This window comes from Protopterus annectens, chromosome 12.part0, assembly GCF_019279795.1.
Source record: "Protopterus annectens isolate FY-2018-M chromosome 12.part0, PAN1.0, whole genome shotgun sequence".
In the NCBI taxonomy this organism is placed as follows: Eukaryota; Metazoa; Chordata; order Ceratodontiformes; family Protopteridae; genus Protopterus; species Protopterus annectens.
This window is the reverse complement of record NC_056746.1, coordinates 667471148-667484820: the sequence shown is the minus strand read 5'-3', so window position 1 is coordinate 667484820 and position 13673 is coordinate 667471148.

The window sequence follows — 13673 nt, the reverse complement described above, 5'->3', positions numbered from 1 at the left end:
TGTCAGAGTATCAAGATGGGTTCCATTAGGTACAATATCCAGTGGGGGATGTGGGTGCTGTGTACACTGTCTTTACACCATGGTACACCTGGTATATGGCCCACGCACTACTCTCAGGTGGCCAATGTCACCATCACCCATACAGGTAACAAATAACAGGATACAGCCCAGTTACACATGTGCTGTGTGCAGCCTATCTGTAACACATTGGACATACGGACAAGTTAGTTAGCAACTATACAACCAGGTCTGTAAGATGTGTGTCTACCTGTTATGTGTCGGCCAATGTGTATATGATGGTATAACATACTATGTATTCTCTATATACAAACATTAAATCCCACATTACCATATTGTACGTGTCTGTGGATGGTCTGCAAGTAACATGTGACCTGGTTCACACCTCACCCTACAGATGGTGTCGTGTGTGCAATGACAGCCACACAGTTCAGTAGCATTACATACCTGGGTAGGGGTCTGGACACAGTGTCGCCAAGTAAGGATGTGTGTGTATATGGATGGGTTGACATAAGGGTGCAGATTATACCTGTACCAGCAGGCCACAGGTCAGTTTTACATGGCCAATAACTGTAATACATACCTGTGGCATGTGTGCAGTTGTATACAATGTATGTCACGGCCATGGTATCACCACACTGACATACCCTTGTGGAATATGACTGCAGACCATCCTCCTGCTGACACATGTACATGTATAGCACAAATGGATGACAGTATGGGCATAATAATTGGTGTTACCAACAGCTGAGATGCATCATAGCTGCATGGCTACACTACCTGACATGCATGCAGTACACAATACCCCTGACTACATTCTACACTACATTACATTACATTGCGGCACTCTGTCAGAGTCACCATGTGAATCATAACCATGTTTGCCTGACCCTGCATCGATGTTATGGATGACAGGGATGTGGCACAGGTATCATCATATGCACAGGGTGTGTTGCAGAAGTGCCAGAGGCCGAGGGTTGTCCGAACATGTGTCATCATGTGTGTGGGTGAGGGGTGTGGTTCACACTGATTGGGGCATGGTGATCTGGTGTGTGTCAGTATGGGGTAGCCCTACATGTGGTTGCATAATGTCTGGGTATGCAGGCACACAGTTCCACCATGTGGCTGCCCTATACAGGTGATGTTGGACAGCTGCAGACCATACCTGGCAGGGTGTGCAGTTCACTGCCTCTGGCCATGGACATGCTGACTCTGCCTGCCAGAGGTTCCATGGGCATGTGCAGGTACAGACCTTAAGGCACTACTCTCCCCTGATGATGACATATGTCCACTGGAACCATGTCTTGCCTGGGACTGGCCAGGGCCACGTGCACAAGGCCTGATGTGGTGTGGTGTGGACAGCAGCTCCAGTGATGTGCTGGAGCCGGTACTGCCGCTATGGGAGCAGCTGGGTATCCTGGTACATCCACGTTGACCGCCAGCTGCTGGTGTCTCTGGCCTACATCCACGCAGCCATAGCACCACTCCCACCACACATTCTAGCACAGACATACTGCAGTCGAGGAGGCCAACCATCTCACCCCACTGTCTATCCGTGACCTTGGTATATTCACAGAAGGAATCAGCAAGTTCATGGAGGTTGCCACTTACAGCTGCAAAAGCAGACCTCTGCAGCTTCAGGGCCTGTCTGACATGCATTTCCATACATGCCTGTGCCTCCCTTATGGCCTAAAACATGCTCCTGGTGGTACCAGTTTTGGCGCCTCTGCCAGGGGCATGATGACCTGCAGTCCTCGCATGAGCACCAAGGTACATCTGGCAATGTGGTGGCCTTCCGGACATCCAGCTATGCCGACTGTGACCCGACACAGTTGGGATGGACACCACACTTTTCTGGTCATTGCCACCAAGCGCCAACTATCCCTCTGTTATGGCCACATATGATGGGATTTGTAGGGGCACTGTAACTGTGTGTGTGGGCTTGGGGTGGCTAGGAGGGTGATGACACATGTTGGCGCAGTGTAAGCCTTGGACAGCCCCACCTATGCCTCACCTGTACCATCTTCATCATTGGTGTCTGTAGGGACCCCTACCTCAGTTTGCATGCAGGAGGGTCCCTGACCCACCTTGCCACTTGTGGGGGAAACAAATGCACACATTAAGAGTTGTACAGCATTGCATAACAGTACACACTCTCACACACACTCACACTGACAGCCACCCTACTACCTCACTTTCCCTGGGCTTACAGACAGTCCCACAGTCAGTTACATATGTTCCCCATCCTGCATGGCACTTGCCAATATACACGCATTACTACTGCCCATTAACATATCATTCCTCTCCATGCTTACACATGTGGTTACAACACCTGACCTGTTACTCCATCGCCTCCCTGATTTGGGTGGAGTAGGTTGTACATGGCCTCACTGCTGTCACCCTGTGTATGGGCAGTAATGGTGTTCAAGTCCCCTATATGGTTGGTGCTGCTACATTCACTACATATGTCACACACCAGTGCCTCATACTACAGTCTTGCTCAGTCCATGCCACATCTGCTGCACAAGCGACCCATCATGCGGACAACAGTACTACCTGGATACACTCACTGATGTGCTGTGGCAATTCCCCATTGCATTTGTAGTGCTGCATATGTGGGCAGCCGGTTACTTATCTGCTGCTGGCAATATGACATGTATATCTGGTATGTACTTCACCTCCCAATGCATGCTCCATGCTACAGACCTTGTTATGCTATCAGCTGTCCTGTGTTGACATACCTGACAGGTTGTCCTGGTGTCCCATGTCTTACTCCATGTACAGCACAATCACAAGGGGAAGTACTGCCATGTGATCAATCCCACTATCACCTGTGCATACATGAACACCCCCCCCCCACACACACACATACACCCCACACTCCTATATGTGGATTTGCATAAAATTTGTACACACAGTCCTCCCATTACCCTTCTGTCAACATGCATTACATATGGTGCTCAACAGCATGCAGTGCAAATATAGTGACTTCATGCTAGCAGCAGTATACATGTGTGTGAGGCATGGGCTGTGTTGGTAGGTGATGGCCCTTCTACCGGTTAAGACTGACCCATGTACAAAGTGTTACTGTGGACCTGTTCTGCAACCTGCCTTGTACTGTGCACCATACCTCACAGGTGTAGAAACCATTGATGCATCTGTAGTACTGTGTTGGTTATGTCAGCTCCAATGCTCACAGCCCCTATGTGTTATAGTAACTCATACCTGGGATGATATGTGAACAGCTATCAGTTGTGGATGCCTGATGTCTGTGTTACAGATCACAACATCAGCAGTGCATGTATGACCAGTACATGACTATTACACTGACAACCAGCGGACCTTACCATGGCTGTGGGGAGTGCCCTACACATGTCCCAGACCTGTACATGGTTGCAAGGTCTACTCATGTGCACATCCCTTGGAGTGCACACACTGCTGTCACAAGTGCTGTGGGGTCAGTGTTACATCTGCAACATTTACTTAACCTGATTGTGTGCAGCTGCAGTCATGGTGTGTTGAGTCACACATGTCGCTACTGTAGGCCATGTGTTCTGCCACACTTCACATCCCTGAGGACATATTGCACATTGACAGGATGTTAGTTATCTTGCATGTGTGTGTTGTTCCCTTCTGATACCCCAGCATGGTCTCTACTGTGATGCAGTGCATTTCACAGCAACAAAATGTGAACGTGTACAGCATGCAGTATGTGTAGGTGTTTTAGAAGTATGCATGGGATATCACATAGCTATTACATGCCCAGTTTATCATCATGCATGAACATGAACCATACTCACCGGCTACGGGCTGCTACCATGGTGGTATCCTGGAGGGACCTACATAGGATTGTGAGAAAGCTGATGTCAGTGGCCATGGCTGTGGCATTCAAAAAAGGTGAGTGCAGCATTACATTACAGCAACAGTAGGATTACACAATATTACAGCTTATACACAAATGTTTATTACTACTACACAGTAGCAGACTATGTATATGAAATCTCAGATTTACATGATGTACCTGTACAGATGCAGATGCATACACAAGAGTGGGGTACTGATGTGCCCTGGGGCCTTACCTGCATGCTCCTCAGCTGGTGTGTCATTGGCACCCACCTCCAAGATGTGCCCTTCCAGGTGTTGATGCTGCATGTGGCTGAATGCCGCAAGGCTGCTGAGAAGCTCCTCCACACGGGTGAGAAGTGGATGGATGAGTTGCCCCCCCTGTTGCGAGGTGGTCCCTCCCTTACGGCAGCTGCACGCCAATGTATAAGATGAAGCAGGTCGGTGAAATGATGCTGAACCTGCTCATAGCTGCGGTTATACAGTCCAACACCATTGACCCTGTGGACTAGCTCATTCCACAGGACGGTCCTCTCCTGCTGGTTGTGGGCTTTCCGCCCAAACAGCAGTTTGTAGTGCTGTACCAGGTGGTTGATAGTGATGACTATGTGACATGTTTCCTGGAAGACATAAAGATGGAAACAGGTCTAAGCCACACAGACAGCAGGGTTACCATAGTTCTTAATACACATATTTTTCTCTCCCCACCATATCAGCTACAACAAACCGTTCACAGACTGCAATTATGTCAGCTGCTTACCTACCACTGGGACATATGTTGTACAAAGTTTTGTGCTATGTATGTGTGCCACCCTTTGTGCTATGTGTTTGTAGCCATGCTCCCTGTGGGGACACTTAACTTTGCTGTCCTGTTACAGACTATTTCCTCTGCATGCCATTGTCAGTGCCACTATATATATATATATATATATATATATATATATATATATATATATATATATATATATATATATAATGTGTGTGTGTATAAATATACATCTATGTACATATATGTGTAGATATATGTTGTACATTGTTGATACACCTATGTCTATATGAGTGTCTGTGTATCTGTACACATACACATCACATTCTGCATCACACAGATATGTGGAGTGCATACAGACATCTGGTCCGCATTCTGTAATTGTCTTTCATTGACAGCTGCACTATTCTGCCTTGCTGTAACACAGGTAGGTGCCACATGTGAACACAGACTAACATTAGGATGGTAAATATGGTGTGAGTTTGCTGGTAAGCCTATTACACAACTATGGCATTTGTGCATGCTACATTACACATTAACATGACTGTCCTGGAAGTGGTGTGCTCCGACACCCATGTGACTATCATGTCGGCTGAACTTCCACCACCAGCTATTGTCCACACTAACATAACATACACAGATATTATGTCTGACATCTTTGTCATTTATTGCTGATCTGCACAGTTGGCGGGTATGTCCCACTGCTTACAGGGACAGACAGTATTGTGCAGAGCAGTTGTTCTGTGGGACATCATTACAGGGACAACTACAGATGGCACATATCAAACATTCAACATCATATATGCTATTAATCTATACCACATACTATATTAAATTACATACAGTTATGTTTTACATGCCTTTTATTTTTTGGACGGGTGTGACGCCTTCACGGTTTTGGCTTGTATGTTTTTGTTTCCCACTGTGTGTGAGTTTCGTTTTATTTTTTCTTTTTCCCACTATCTCTCTCTCTCTCTCACTCCCTCTCCAGTAGAGCGATTGAGTTGGTTTGAATGGATTGCAGCATGGCTTTTGTAGGTAATGCACATGATCAGGTGATGGGCTCTGAACCAATCAGTGTGCAACAGTTGCTGACTGCATGCAGCCTGCTGTGTAATGATTCAGTTAACCTTTGTCATGGCAACCCAATACTATAAATTGCTTATTCATGTGGGCGTTGTCCCTTCACCTTTCCAGTATGGAGGACATCCTTCCTGTATGTGGGCAGCAGTGTTACAGATGGCAGGTTTCTGTACCTATTACAGCAGGGCTTGCAGACACAGGGCAACTACACAATCATAAGAAGTTCCAGACCTAGAGACAGAGTGAATTGTGTTATTATGTGCATTGTATATTGCTGGTCTTGCAGTGTTTGCGTGTACATAGTAGTTTAGGATGGAATGCAATCCGTCTGCATAGCTCTCAACAGTGGGCCTATCCACATGATGGCCAGTGGATTGTCATGGAAAATAGAATGTGCTTTTGCCTGTGATGTATCCCCGACAATCTGTCTGTTGCATGCTATCAGTACATGGCTACTTCCATTTGTGTTCTTGATGTGTTATTCCTGCATAAGGGTATGTTGTAACGAATCCTGTAATACCATCAATTTGCAGGGTGTGTAACAGCAATATTATGTCTATGGCCCTGTGTTCCTGCTTCTGTCCTCCACATATATGGCTGGCTTTGTCCTGCTGTGATACGGTTAGGGGTTGTTTGGTATTAGACTATCATTGATTACTGCTAGCATTCCTGCTATCATCCCAGTCATATCGTGGACTCCCACAACATTTGTTGGCCAGGGTCCATATATGTGACTGATACATAGACATTAACACAGGTAATAAATGTCCCGCTAAGCCTTGACTACAGGGTGTAACTGGCGCCTGCTGAACTACATCTGTTATTGTTTATTGTTACCTATCTTGACGGCAAATCCTTTGTCTACAGTTGTACAAATTGACGAGCTTGGGCTGGACAGCATAGTATGCTATATATCCTGACTGTCTGCATCTTCTGTTTTGAGTGGGCTTGCATCCCGCACTGATTAAGTAAGTCCAGATCTATGTGCTGTAAGTAATGGCATACATTATTGTAAAATACACCATTAAAGGTTATCTGTGTATACATACCTGTGTGTCATCTCATGTCCTTTGAATAGTGACTGGGTCTATGTGTAATGCAGTACTCCTGTTCAAGTATAAATGTCATTTAGTAGGTTATATAGCAAAACGATGTGAATATACTGATTTCACATGGAAAATAGAATGTGCTGCAGTGGGACTCAAACCAGGAATGTGTGTACGACAGGTGGATTCTCTGCCCACTACACTATTGAAGTTTGGCTTAATTTGTGTATTTCTACCTTAGTGTCATACCCATGTTCCCTTTCCCTGGCCCCTGAGCTCCACGTACACAGCATCCATCCATTCTCCAGTTGCTAGCCCTGCCATACCACACCTCCACACATTTCCCTCTCTGCATATCTCGGTACTCCTCCATTTTACTGTCTGGCATCAACCTTCTGCAGGATCTTCATCCGTTTAGTCCACATACATTCAAACCTTCCCTTGATCCTCCTCCGATACTGGTGGAAACATCATTGTGACCCACAAAGTCTAGTTCGTCCTGCCAGGGACAGACCTATTGTTGTGTCACGAGTAGACTTTCCTGGTCTACACTGTTTCTCCCACTGGTAGCAACCTGCCAGGGGTTTGAGAAGCAGCAGTTTGCTCACACACCAGACCAGCCTCATCTCCTGCTTCCGCGGATGAAGCACGCCCCCACGGCATGCCCCATTTTCCATTTCTCTCTTCAGTATTATACAAGACTACTGTTCTCATAGTATGTGTGGACAGGCACTGTTCATTGATACTCATAGACTGCTCGGAATACTGTGATTGAGCAATGTGCACATGTTTGCTGGTATTAATTTATATACTTACATACATTTCCTGTACTGTTGACTGACTGTGCAGGATGATATGTTTGTTATAACAGCAGCTGACTGTATATCTGCCATGCCTTCGTGGTAACTCACTTGGAGTATAGTGTTCAGAGTGGGGGGGGGGGGGCTGGAAGTGCTGATTATGTTATTCCTGGCCACAATGAGGGCTGTGGGCTACAGCGTGCCTAAGGCACTGTGGGGGAAGTGTAGGCAGGTATATGCTGGTGTGCATGAGGCTCAGACTTGCTGACTTCCGGTTATGGCATCTTACACTGGGTTGGCCTCTACATTGCTTAACCAGTGTGGGCATTGCTCACTGCAGCTCAAATAGGCATACTCACACTTGCTGCCACATACCACCCTGCTACTTCATGAACATGTTGGTATTTTACATGCTTAAGTCAGGTGTACATATCAGGTATGGCTGTTTACCAAGGTCAGTGTAAGGTGAAGTGGGATTCCAGTTTAGCAGTTCTGGACAGGTTACACTCAGGTATTTAGGTTAGGTTTAGTTATGCCATACCTGTGTTGTAGAGTAGATGTGAATAGTGAAGGTGTAGGCGGGTAGGTGGAGGGGGGCATTTTAACGGTATAGTAGGCCATTTGACTGATTGGTGGGGGAGCAGTAGTGCAGGTTTGCAGGGTGTTTGGATGTGTATGTGAGGCAGAACAGGAGGTGTCGGTGTCAGTAGTTGGTGTAGAGGTGTGGAGTGTTATTGGGGGGGGGTGGACTTTACCAGGTGGTGAGCAGGTGGTGATCCAAGTGGGCTTGAGTTTTCCCTTCACGTGTTAGTTACATGTGTCATCTGGGACAGCTGCAGTAATACATCTGGGTTGGGGTTCCAGATTCTGCCAATATAGTTGCGTGGAGGGTGTCAGCTACTTGTGACTGTGAACATTACTAGGAATGAAATAGGGGTTGATAGGTAAGTGGTGTTATTGGGCCACACAGAGGGACTGATTGTAGGGGACATGTCCTGGGATGTGCAAGATGGCTGAAGGGAAGGTCCACAGCTGGCCATTTCTTGTACAGTGACAACTGTGTATATACCCTGCATTTGGGAGTAGGTCTGGACACTCACATCCCTGGGTGGGGGTGAGAACAGCAATAATACCTTGTGATGCCAGTTAGTTCAGCTTACATGCCTACAATGGGGGGTTGCAACCATGTGTTCTTTGGTGTCATTTCGTGGGTTTGCAACAACATATCTGGTTATACCATCCTTTGCCATGTAAACTGGACATTGCTGCTGTGGGACTCGTACCTGGCGTGGCTGCTCTTTAGTCATTGTCTCTGCCCAATGCACAATATTGCTTACATCCCTGGGGCGGTCCACATAGAACTGCTCCAGGCAACACCTGCACGCCTAGGCTCATAATTACATACCCATAGTTCCACACCCACACCTCCTCTTCAGCACTCTTCCTTACTCCGGGTGCAGGTCGGACCTGAACACACCAGTACACACTGCCCACTCCCCAATTCTTGGGACCCATCACGTAAGTTGTCTCGCCCCATGGGTCATCAGGCTTTCCCAACCTTGTAGTCTGGCTGCATGTGTGCTCAGCCGTAGGTTATCTGTGTAACGGCTGGAAGGCCAAATAGCCATAACATGTTTGGCTTGTACTGCTGGATTAGACTTGGTGGGTCTCTCCCTCTAGTAGTATCCTGCCGGTAGTCTAGGAAGCAGTGGTTTGTTTACTTTTATTGTGTGTTTGTATGTTTCACCTGTCTAGCTGGGTGGGGGTTGATGCTACGTTTTACACATTTGTTGACTGGGCCCCTCACCCCCATTGGCATGGCCTATGAACATATGTAATCCTTAACAGCTGTATCATATCCTAGCACACACACACACACACATATATATATATATATATATATATATATATATATATATATATATATATATATGTGTGTGTGTGTGTGTGTGTGTGTGTGTGTGTATGTATGGGTGGCTGTATATGTATATATCTATATGTGGGTATTTATATATGTCTGTCTATGTATGTATACATTTGTACTACAGAGAGGGAGAGGTATACCTCCATGTAGTTATGGGTATATCAACACACACATACCTCTACATATTTAGGTACATATCCTGTTATATTGCCTGTTATTGCTGGGTACTGTTTCATGTTCATACTGGCCAACCTTGTATGCCATGTATGCTTTGCGATACCTGTTTTAACCACAGATTTCAGTACCAGCAATTTCCACTTTTCAGAAAGTACTTTTAAGGGAAATAGAGATGTCCTTTATGGAATTTTGCAAAGAAAAAAGCAGTTTAATTTGAATAGAGAGGAATGGTTGGCCTTAAAAAACTTAAAGAAATTGAAAAATGAGTACATCTTAAAATGTGCTGACAAGGGTGGCAATTGGGTCATTATGGATAAACAAGATTACTGCAAGATGGTTAATAGATTGCTTTTGAATCGAGAAGAATATAACAAGTTAGAAAGTGACCCTATTAAATCATACAATGAAGAGTTGTTATTTTTGTTGGAAAGGGGTGAACGGTTGGGTTTTTTTCACAAGCTGATGTCAAGAAAATGTATGTTAAAGAACCCACTACACCCATTCTATATGCACTGCCCAAAGTCCATAAGGATTTAGTGGAGCCCCCTGGTAGGCCTATCGTATCTGGGATAGGCTCCTACTTGGAAAATGTTAACATCTTTTTGGACTTTCAATTAAAAGCTTATCTGAATAGGGTCACTGCTCACATTTCCAACACACAAGAACTTATTAATGAAATATCGAAAATTCGTTGGAATAATGATTATTACTGGGTGACTATTGACGTCAAGTCTCTATATACTAACATTAATATCAAGTGGGGGCTTGAGTCCATATTAAACATGTTAGGTGAGGGACCCAGAACTAGCTTCTTGATTAATTTATTGGAATTTTGTTTGACCCATAGTTATTTTATGTTTAACAAAGAATATTTTTTACAAGTGAAGGGTACTGCAATGGGTGCAGCCTATGCACCTTCTTATGCTGTGATTTATATGGATTCTTTTGAAAAAAGGTTTATCTATCCCACTGATTTTTTCAAACAAAAGGTAGTTTTGTACAAACGCTTCATTGATGATTTAATTTTCATATGCAAAGGGGATATGCTGGAATTCTTTGATTTCTTTGAGACATTAAACAAGAATGAACAAAATCTTTCATTTTCTTATGAGGTCAATAGAAATGAAATTAATTTCTTGGATTTGACATTATTTGAAAGAGAAAATATAATTGAATTCAGACCTTTTAGGAAAGATACATCCGTGAACATGTTTTTGCATGCTACCAGCATGCATCCTCCACATTTGTTAAAGGCATTACCATACGGAGAATTCAAAAGAATTTATGAGCACACCAGCATAGATGATGAAGCAGATAATGAGTTACAAAAAGTTTTTTTGAGAATGTTGGAAAGAGGGTATGATAAAAAGCACTTATTAAAATGCATGGATACTGTAGTTAAAAAGAATTCCATGTGGTTGGGAGCTAATGCACAGCACCCAATCAGAATGGAAAAAAATGTAGAAAAAATATTTTTTGTAACTAAATATATAGCTTTTTCGAGTAAATTTGTATCTTTGATCAAAAAATTTTGGTATTTAATAAGTGAAGATGAATCCATAGGTGAACTTTTTCCACGTAATATAATTTTTTCATATAAAAAAGGAAAAAATTTGAAAGAATTGTTAAGTAATAATTTGTTAAATCAAGAGAGGCAATATTCTGTTAAAGTGGGCACTTTCAAATGTGGATCTTGCAGCATATGTGATAGGGTGATTAATGTGAGGTTAATTAATAAAATAAATCATACCCCTAAGCATTATTTCAATTGCAAATCTACTGGTGTTGTGTATATATTGGCTTGTTCTTGTAGCAATATTTGGTACATAGGACAAACTAAGAGGATGGTTAGAATAAGAATCCTGGAACACTTGAAGGATATAAGGAATTTGAATCTATTAAGTCCAGTTGCCAAACATTTCATTGATGCACATGATGGTCGATCTGATAGTCTAAGATTTTGTATATTGGGCAAATCTTTTATTCATAGGGGAGATAATGTATCTAGCAAATTGCTAGAATTGGAGACTATGATGATATTAAAATTTAATACTTTAAAACCCAATGGTTTAAATCAAGAATTGGGCATTTAATTAATATATATATTTAGTATTTTTGATGATTATGCCATTATATATATTATATTTGATGCATTATTTAAAGCAAAATATTAATTTATTTGTGATAATATATTTATTAATTGTTTACATATTTATATAAAATATATTTATTTTCTTTATTTATTTATTCTTTGTTTATTAATATATGTTTAAACCAGATTTATTCAATTTTGAAGTCTCTTTTGAGATCACTTTAAAACAAAACACAAAAAAAGTTTTTTTCCTTTATTGAATTTGAAAGTTTAATTGATTAATTGTTTTGAACTTAATGATATATAATCTCACTGCTGTGTGGAAGTGAGTTGTGATCCTTGAAGGCGAATTGCCGAGGTACCAGATCGTGAACAATAAAGGAACATTTACTGGTGAAGTACTGGCTGTTTGGTGTGCATTGCTCTTCATGTTTTCGCTGTGTTTTTGATATTTCCCAACCTTGTAGTCTGGCTGCATGTGTGCTCAGCCGTAGGTTATCTGTGTAATGGCTGGAAGGCCAAATAGCCATAACATTTTTGGCTTGTCCCGCTGGATTAGACTTGGTGGGTCTCTCCCTCTAGTAGTATCCTGCTGGTAGTCTAGGAAGCAGTGGATTGTTTACTTTTATTGTGTGTTTGTATGTTTCACCTGTCTAGCTGGGGGGGGGGGGGGTTGATGCTACGTTTTACACATTTGTTGACTGGGCCCCTCACCCCCATTGGCATGGCCTGTGAACATATGTAATCCTTAAGCTGTATCATATCCTAGCACATATATATATATATATATATATATATATATATATATATATATGTGTGTGTGTGTGTGTGTGTGTGTGTGTGTGTGTGTGTGTGTGTGTGTGCGTGTGGATGTATAGGTGGCTGTATATGTATATATCTATATGTGGGTATTTATATATGTCTGTCTATGTATGTATACATTTGTACTACAGAGAGGGAGAGGTATACCTCCATGTAGTTATGGGTATATCAACACACACATACCTCTACATATTTAGGTACATATCCTGTTATATTGCCTGTTATTGCTGGGTACTGTTTCATGTTCATACTGGCCAACCTTGTATGCCATGTATGCTTTGCGATACCTGCAACTAAATCCGTTAGTGTACACAGAGTCACACATGTAATATATTGTTAGTACCAGGTAATCATCTGTCCCATGCGGGACAGCCCGAACATTGGGTGTAAAACTTTTGTCTACACCCAGAGTTACATAGGTACCCATGGCTATGTGCATGGACTATGGCGTGTGCCAGACCTAGGATATTTGGGTCAATACACCATAAGGGATGGATCCGGGGGGTTGGAATGGGGTCATTTGTAGTGGTGTGGTAGCTATAGGCCGGTAACCAGGGTTGAGATGGTGGCTGATTGTGTGCAGCAGGTGGGGGGAAGCAGAACTGTGGGTAATGCATGTATGGCTCGTGGATGGCCATGTTTGGATGGGCCTGTTCTGTTTGGTCCACCTAATGGGTGGAGGAGAGGGGGAGGGGGATGTGATGTCAACATGTGGAAGATGACCGAGGAATAATTTAAATCCCTATTTCAATGACACACGTACATCATATTGAGCTTGGTAGTGTTTTGCAGGGTGGTCGTGTTTGTCTGGGAGGGGGGTATGCCAATTTGTTTGTGACGTATATTGTTTGAGGCCTGTCAAGGCGTTTAACGGTGCATGTGGACATGTATGTGTCTGTTAATCTACTATTGCTATCTACAGATGTCTGGCCATATATTCCTTTGTGGGATTATATATTTGCTTACATATTTCTAACTATGTCCGTTATAGACTTATGGGGACATTTCTCTGCGTACATATGTGTAACTTGCTGTGTATATGTGGACGTATGGTTGTTGACATTTATATGTGTAGTTGTCAGCATTTGCGTGTATATCTGTT